Raw genomic sequence first — 8,631 nt, 5'->3', positions numbered from 1 at the left:
CCAATGGATGTAAATAACCCCTTCCTAAATGTGCCACTAGAGGCCAGTGTTGGCCAGGGAATGGGAGACTTGCAGTTACCGAGAAAGCAATAGTAGCGAGAAAGAGACCTACCAATGGATGTAAATAACCCCTTCCTAAATGTGCCACTAGGGGCCAGTGTTGGCTCGGGAATGGGAGACTAGCAGTTACCGAGAAAGCAATAGTAGCGAGAAAGAGACCTACCAATGGATGTAAATAACCCCTTCCTAAATGTGCCACTAGGGGCCAGTGTTGACCAGGGAATGGGAGACTTGCAGTTACCGAGAAAGCAATAGTAGCGAGAAAGAGACCTACCAATGGATGTAAATAACCCCTTCCTAAATGTGCCACTAGGGGACAGTGTTGGCTCGGGAATGGGAGACTAGCAGTTACCGAGAAAGATGGTGATTCAGAACCAAGTAAAGTGGCTTTCCTGCCATAGAGATGAGCCGTAAAATATAAGTGAAACTCCAAAGAGCAGGAAATATCACTGAAGAAATGACTCCACACCAAGCGCCTATAGCAGGACAGTATATAATAACTATTGCACATAAAACTAACATTGAAAAGCCCTTCTTGTGCGGAAGCGGGTGACGTGTGAGCAAAGCTGCTACAGTTTAGCAATATACAGGCGAGAGCCACACAGGGTCACGAGTAAAGCGTGGAAATCCCAGTTAAAGCACATTAAAAGGAGGAAAAACCAAGGGAGGGGGGAACCAGGGGGGGGGACAAAAACAGACACAGCGCCCCCTCTTACCTGCCCCCTCACAGACAGCCCCCTTACCTGCAGCCCCCCTCACAGCCACAGCCCCCCGTACCTACAGCCCCCCGAACCCCACTCAGTCACAGACACAGCCCTCCTTACCTGCATGCCCTGCCCTCAGACACAGCCCCCCCAGACATAGCCCCCCTCACCTGCATCCCCCCCTCACAGCCACAGCCCCCTTACCTTCAGTCCCCCGTGCCCCACACTCACAGCAGACACAGCCCCCCCTCTCACCTGCAGCCCCCCCCCTTCGCCACCCTCACAGACACATCCCCGTTACCTGCAGCTCCCCAGACACAGCCCACCCAGCCTCCCTTGTGCCCCGCACTTACAGACACAGCCCCCCCTTACCTGCCGCCCCCCCCTCACAGACCCAACCCTCCCCCATCTTACCTTCTGCCAGGCTCCGCTGCTCTCAGTCCCCTCCTGCCCCTGGGAGGATCCGCAAACCCCCGCGCCCCACCCTCACAGACAGCTCCCCCTGTGACCCGCCCTCACAGACACAACCCCCCCTTACCTGCCGCCCCTCCCAGCTCCCCCTTACCTGCTGCCAGTTTCCGCTGCTCTCAGTCCCCTCCTGCCCCCGGGAGGATCCGCAGCCCCCCCTCGGGGCTCCATGTCTGGAAGAAGGGCCGCAGGGTGCGGGGGAAGTTGGCCCCGGGGAAGGTGAAGAGCAGAGCCCGGTCCTGAGCATCGTAGACCGAGAGCCTGCCCGCCTCATAGTCCAGGAAGAGGCCCAGGACCCTGGGGGGATCGGGGGGGGTCAGGGGGGTGCGAGGGGAGGTGAGAGCCCAGTATTTACCAGCCCAGAGCCACACTGTCCAGACTCCATCCTCAGGTGATAGTGTGATCTCCACCTTCCTGGGCACAGACTCATCACACACCCCCAGGGTCCAGCACGTGCTGCCCCCCACCTCCACCTCCCAGTAATGCCCCCCGGAGCTCAGCCCCTCCCTCCCCAGGACACAGGGGTGTATAGTGAATCTCTGGAGGGTGTCGGGCAGGTCCTGGGCTCGGGGTCCGCATCTCACGCTTCTCCCGTCCGCGGACACGATGAGCTTGGGATGAGCGGTGCCAGAATCCAGAGTCACCTCACCTGCAAGAGAGAAGCCAGGCTCAGAAACCAGCCAATCACAGGGCGCCAACAGCCTGTCAATCACACCAACAGCGAGAGCTCAGCCTATCACAGCCTCCTGTCACCACACCTGCAGACCCCGCCCACAGCCCAGGGGAATGCGGCTGTTCCTCAATTCTTCAATGAAACCCCAAGTGACCCCCAAATTCAAGAGATAACGGGGAGAGCCCCCCTCCCCACAATTCCCCATTTGCCACCTCCATCTCAGGTCCCAGGGGGGTCTTCGGGTCTGCAAGGGGGGGGGGCGATGAAAAACGAAGAAACGAGAAGAACGCAAGAAGGGAGGAAAGAGCGAGAAAGGCAAAGAGAGAGAGACAGACAACACCCAAGAGGAGGGAGAGGGACACAGAAGAGAGACAGGCAGAGAGGAGACAGTGAGAAGAGAGGGAGAGAGGAGACAGCAGAGAAGAGGAGCAAGAGAGGAGAGTGGGGGGGAGAGGGACACAGAAGAGAGGCAGGCAGGGAGGAAGAGGGAGAGAGGAGACAGCAGAGAAGAGAAGCTGAGAGGAGAGTGGGAGGGAGAGGGACACAGAAGAGAGGCAGGCAGAGAGGAGAGAGTGAGAAGAGAGGGAGAGATGAGACAGCAGAGAAGAGAAGCTGAGAGGAGAGTGCGAGGAAGAGGGACACAGAAGAGAGACAGGCAGAGAGGAGAGAGTGAGAAGAGAGGGGGAGATGAGACAGCAGAGAAGAGAAGCTGAGAGGAGGGTGGGAGCGAGAGGGACACAGAAGAGAGGCAGGCAGAGGCAGGCAGAGAGAGGCGGGTACAAGAGATCTGCAGAGAAGAGAGGGAGAGACGAGACAGCAGAGGAGAGAAGCAGAGAGGAGAGTGGGAGGGAGAGGGACAAAGAAGAGAGGCAGGCAGAGGAGAGACAGTGAGAAGAGAGGGGGAGACGAGACAGCAGAGAAGAGAAGCTGAGAGGATAGTGGGAGGGAGAGGGACACAGAAGAGAGGCAGGCAGAGAGGAGACAGTGAGAAGAGAGGGAGAGAGGAGACAGCAGAGAAGAGAAGCAAGAGAGGAGAGTGGGGGGGAGAGGGACACAGAAGAGAGGCAGGCAGGGAGGAGAGAGTGGGAAGAGAGGGAGAGAGGAGACAGCAGAGAAGAGAAGCAAGAGAGGAGAGTGGGGGGAGAGGGACACAGAAGAGAGGCAGGCAGAGAGGAGAGAGTGAGAAGAGAGGGAGAGAGAAGACAGCAGAGAAGAGAAGCTGAGAGGAGAGTGGGAGGGAGAGGGACACAGAAGAGAGGCAGGCAGAGAGGAGAGAGTGAGAAGAGAGGGAGAGAGGAGACAGCAGAGAAGAGAAACTGAGAGGAGAGTGGGAGGGAGAGGGACACAAAAGAGAGGCAGGCAGAGAGGAGAGAGTGAGAAGAGAGGGAGGGATGAGACAGCAGAGAAGAGAAGCTGAGAGGAGAGTGGGAGGGAGAGGGACACAGAAGAGAGACAGGCAGAGAGGAGAGAGTGAGAAGAGAGGGAGAGATGAGACAGCAGAGAAGAGAAGCTGAGAGGAGAGTGCGAGGGAGAGGGACACAGAAGAGAGGCAGGCAGAGAGGAGAGAGTGAGAAGAGAGGGAGAGATGAGCCAGCAGAGAAGAGAAGCTGAGAGGAGAGTGGGAGGGAGAGGGACACAGTAGAGAGACAGGCAGAGAGGAGGGAGTGAGAAGAGAGGGGGAGATGAGACAGCAGAGAAGAGAAGCTGAGAGGAGGGTGGGAGCGAGAGGGACACAGAAGAGAGGCAGGCAGAGGCAGGCAGAGAGCAGAGAGAGGCGGGTACAAGAGATCTGCAGAGAAGAGAGGGAGTGACGAGACAGCAGAGGAGAGAAGCAGAGAGGAGAGTGGGAGGGAGAGGGACAAAGAAGAGAGGCAGGCAGAGGAGAGACAGTGAGAAGAGAGGGGGAGACGAGACAGCAGAGAAGAGAAGCTGAGAGGATAGTGGGAGGGAGAGGGACACAGAAGAGAGGCAGGCAGAGAGGAGAGAGTGAGAAGAGAGGGAAAGAGGAGACAGCAGAGAAGAGAAGCTGAGAGGAGAGTGGGAGGGAGAGGGACACAGAAGAGAGGCAGGCAGAGAGGAGAGAGTGAGAAGAGAGGGGGAGACGAGACAGCAGAGAAGAGAAGCTGAGAGGAGAGTGGGAGGGAGAGGGGCACAAAAGAGAGGCAGGCAGAGAGGAGAGGCGGGTACAAGAGATCCGCAGAGAAGAGAGGGAGAGATGAGACAGCAGAGAAGCAGAGAGGAGAGTGGGGGGGAGAGGGACACAGAGGAGAGGCAGGCAGAGAGGAGACATTGAGAAGAGAGGGGGAGACGAGACAGCAGAGAAGAGAAGCTGAGAGGAGAGTGGGAGGGAGAGGGACAAAGAAGAGAGGCAGGCAGAGAGGAGACAGTGAGAAGAGAGGGAGAGACAAGACTGCAGAGAAGAGAAGCTGAGAGGAGAGTGGGAGGGAGAGGGACACAGAAGAGAGGCAGGCAGAGAGGAGAGAGTGAGAAGAGAAGGAGAGATGAGACAGCAGAGAAGAGAAGCTGAGAGGGGAGTGGGAGGGAGAGGGACACAGAAGAGAGGCAGGCAGAGAGGAGAGAGTGAGAAGAGAGGGCGAGAAGAGAAGCTGAGAGGAGAGTGGGAGGGAGAGGGACACAGAAGAGAGACAGGCAGGGAGGAGACAGTGAGAAGAAAGGGAGAGGTGAGACAGCAGAGAATAGAAGCTGAGAGGAGGGTGGGAGGGAGAGGGACACAGAAGAGAGACAGGCAGAGAGGAGAGAGCGGCGGGTACAAGAGATCTGCAGAGAAAATATGGAGAGACCAGACAGCAGAGACGAGACACTGACAGAACGGAGAGACAGACAGTAGAGAGACTCAGAAAGGTAGACTGGAAACACGCAAGAGAGGAGACCGACTGTGAATGTCGGATAGAAATAGAGACATATTGCAGATTAAAGACAGAAAAGAGAGAGCAATAACGACAAGTGACACGAGAGGGGACCGCCGGAGATGCAGAGAGAGCGGAACATGGAGGAAAGGATGAGTGGGAGAGAGACACGTGAAGAGGGAGAGAGCAACATGGACATGATGAGAAGCAGAGAGAGGAAGAGAGGAGAGACGGTGAACGGGAGACAGAGGTCGTGGAACAGAGAGAGACACTTATAATCCCTCTCATATTATTCAGACCCCCCCCCCTCCCCGCACCCCCAGGCAGCCTCGTGATACAACAGAGTGAACTCCTGGGAAATCCCCCATCCCCCAATCCCCCTTCTCTTCCGACATCTTTACACACCTCACTCCCGGCCAGAGAGTGCCCTGCAGCTCTGCCGAGCAAAGGAAGTGAAGGGGTGAAGAGACAGCACAGGGACAGCGAAGAAAGAGACATGCAGTGACGGGAGATCTGAGACAGCGAGAGGTAGAGACTGGGAGAAAAAGACAGAGTGGGACAGACAGAGATGAAAGAAAAAGAGAGATCAGAAGGGAGGGGAGAGACTGAGCAGCGATGCGCGAGAGAGAGAAGCAACAGGAAAGAGAGAGACAGACTAACACAGAGAAACAACAGGAAAGAGAAACAGAGTAACAGAGAAACAACAAGAGAGACAGACTAACAGCGGGGAAACAACAGGAAAGAGAGACAGACTAACAGGGAAACAACAGGAAAGTGAGACAGACCAACGGTATACAACAGGAAAGAGAGACAGACTAACAGAGAAACAGGAAAGAGAGAGACAGACTAACACAGAGAAACAGGAAAGAGAGACAGGCTAACAGAGAAACAACATGAAAGAGACAGATAGACTCAACACAGAGAAACAACAGGAAAGCTAGAGACTAGAGGAGAGAGAGTGAGGGCGATAAGCAGAGTGGAGAGGACGACGAGGCACAGTCGAGCGAGGGGAAAAGAGACATAGAAAGAAGAGGAGACAAGCAAGAAAGACAGAGAGACAAACTAACACACAGAGGAGAAACGGGAAAAAGAATGAAATAGCAAAGAAAGAGACATTTAGTGACAGGAGACCAGGAGAGAAAAGGGCGGGAAACTAACAGAGGAGGCCAGAGAAATACAGGCAAAGAGAAAGAGGCGACAAGAAAACAGCGACAGAGGGAGACCGGGTGAGGGACAGAGGAGCATGGACAGAAACTTAACCAGGAAGACACAAATGGAAAGACAGAGACAGCCATACAGGAGAGAGAGATAGACAGACAGACTGAGACAGACTGAGACAGAGGAGGGAATACAGGCCTGCAAAGGGGAGAGACAGTAGGAAAAGACAGAGGAGGGCGGAAGAACAGAGAACATGGACTCAAGAGAAGCAGAGAGAGAAAAGATGGAGTAAAGGTGAGTGGGAGAGGAAGACATAGGGGCAGGGGAGTATCCAGCATTGCAAGAGCGGGGGGGATGGGGGAGAGAGCCTGAAAAACGTCCTGCTACCTTTCCCCCAAATGCAGTGCGCACAATTCCATATGGTCTCACTCCCACCCACAAACCACCCACCCCGGCCCCAATCTACTTTTTTGGTAACATTAGTGGTAGATGGCATTTTACCACATAACAAATAATAAATAAAACTGCAGAATCATTACAGATGCAGGAAACTCATCTGTTAGAGCTCTGTCCAGGCTCTGGGGCAAAGTACATGCAAACCTCCTAATGTGCATATGGACTGCACCAACAGGAGTGACTTCCCAGAAGAGCACATGGCAAGCAGCATCAGCAGTCTTTAATACTTGGAGGCCCCATGGTAGCGACTTTAGAATAAGTTGCCATAAGTGAGCCAAGTGGCCAATAACTTTGTGGTGCAAAATACCTAAATTGCACGATTGTTATTTATGCAGCAACTCTATAGTCAGACGTTTTTTTAAATAACAGCATGATATATTAACATAAGCTCTGAAGTGGATCACAGGGCTGCAGATAAGACACAGTGTGATTAAATGATATGCCCAGGATCACACACTTTGGTTAAATGGTGAAACCGGGATCTGGATAATTTAAGCAACTCAGCACATCTTCCCAGTTTTAGTTGATATAGATATTTATTAAGGTTTCCCTTTGCATTTCATGTGCTTAAACAATACTTTTTTTTAAAGCAATGCCTTGGAAGCAAAGCACATCACACACGAAACTACCCTTTCATAATTAACTTTACACTATATACATCATTATAGAAATATGTTGGCTTTAGTTTTATTCTCCCCATCCTGCATGCAAAGTCACAATAGCATCATGCAGATTAATGTTAGCCTAAGAAATCCCCCTTGGGTAAAGCCATAGTCATGATTTCATAAAGCCTGCAGCATTATGCACCCTTCTCACTGCTGATCACTCCCTTCCATGCACATTTCTAAAAGAACAAAAGACCCTGCTATTAGTCCACCCTCCCTCCATCAGTGCCTAATGGCTCACATTGAAATGCTCTGTTGACACAGAGCAACTTGAGAGCCCCTCTGCTGCCCCCCGGAGCTCGTTGGGACATTGTCCTGGCAGGGGGAAGGGTAAGGTGTCCTGCTGCCAGGACAATGTGTGCTGAGCAGGAATTGCTCAGCACACATTGTCCTCCCAGCGGGACACCTTTCCGTGGGGCACCCTGATTGAGGTGCCGAACGGGAGTGGTGTCCCAGTGACAAACGTCCCGGTCAGGTTCTCAAAAGAGCCTGTGGGGGGGCAGCTTGCCCCCCCCCACTCCTTCACTCGGTACACCACTGCAGAGGGGGCAGAGAGTGGGGAGAATGAAAGGGAGATAGAGAGATAATAGGAAAAGACAGAGAAAAAGACACGCAGAGAGGAAATAGAGGGGCCGGTGACCAATAGGCAGACAGAAAGGGAGATAGAAATCACAGCAAAGGGAGAGAGGGAGAGAGGCAGGGAGGAGAGAGGATAGGAGACAGAAAACTAAAGAGGAGGGAGAGAAATAAAGAACTAAAGGCAGGGGTGTCCATGAATCGGCCCGCGTCTTGCCCCCCCCCCTCACCCCACCTTCCAACAGGCGCTTCTCTCGTGTTTTTAATGCAAATGCTGGATAGTCCTTGAGATTCCATATGTGAGGGATTGGATGAAAGTATGAAATAAACCCATAGGGACAGCGAGAGAAACACAGCAAGAAAGAAAGACAGGCAGAGAGAAACACATCAAGAGAGGAAGACAGGCAGAGAGAAACACAGCAAGAAAAAAAGACAGGCAGGCAGGCAGGCAGAGAAACACAGCAAGAAAGAGGCAGGCAGAGAGAAACACAGCAAGAAAGAGGCAGGCAGAGAGAAACACAGCAAGAAAGAGGCAGGCAGAGAGAAACACCAAGAAAGAGACAGCGAAAGAAACACAGCAAGAAAGAAAGACAGGCAGAGAAAAACACAGCAAGAAAGAAAGACAGACAGAGAGAAACACAGCAAGAAAAAAAGACAGGCAGGCAGGCAGAAAAACACAGCAAGAAAGAGGCAGGCAGAGAGAAACACCGCAAGAAAGAGGCAGGCAGAGAGAAACACCAAGAAAGAGGCAGGCAGAGAGAAACACAGCAAGAAAGAGGCAGGCAGAGAGAAACACAGCAAGAAAGAGGCAGGCAGGCAGAGAGAAACACAGCAAGAAAGAGGCAGGCAGAGAGAAACACAGCAAGAAAGAGGCAGGCAGAGAGAAACACGCCAGAAAGAGGCAGGCAGAGAGAAACACAGCAAGAAAGAGGCAGGCAGAGAGAAACAGCAAGAAAGAGGCAGGCAGAGAGAAAAACAGCAAGAAAGAAAGACAGAGAGAGAAA

At 53.2% G+C, this 8,631-nt stretch overlaps 1 long non-coding RNA gene across 1 annotated transcript in view; it reads right to left on the bottom strand.

Annotated features, from left to right (window-relative positions):
- LOC138521925 (uncharacterized) overlaps positions 1 to 1,907 on the bottom strand; it is a 58,457-nt gene extending 56,550 nt beyond the window's left edge. Inside the window, exon 1 of the long non-coding RNA XR_011283176.1 lies at positions 1,330 to 1,907. This is a non-coding gene — a long non-coding RNA (uncharacterized lncRNA). The remainder of the gene's footprint in view (positions 1 to 1,329) is intronic.
- Positions 1,908 to 8,631: the final 6,724 nt, after the last annotated feature.

This window comes from Ambystoma mexicanum, chromosome 13, assembly GCF_040938575.1.
Source record: "Ambystoma mexicanum isolate Mex_15411 chromosome 13, UKY_AmexF1_1, whole genome shotgun sequence".
Taxonomy (NCBI): Eukaryota; Metazoa; Chordata; class Amphibia; order Caudata; family Ambystomatidae; genus Ambystoma; species Ambystoma mexicanum.
This window is presented reverse-complemented; position numbering and strand designations above follow the sequence as displayed.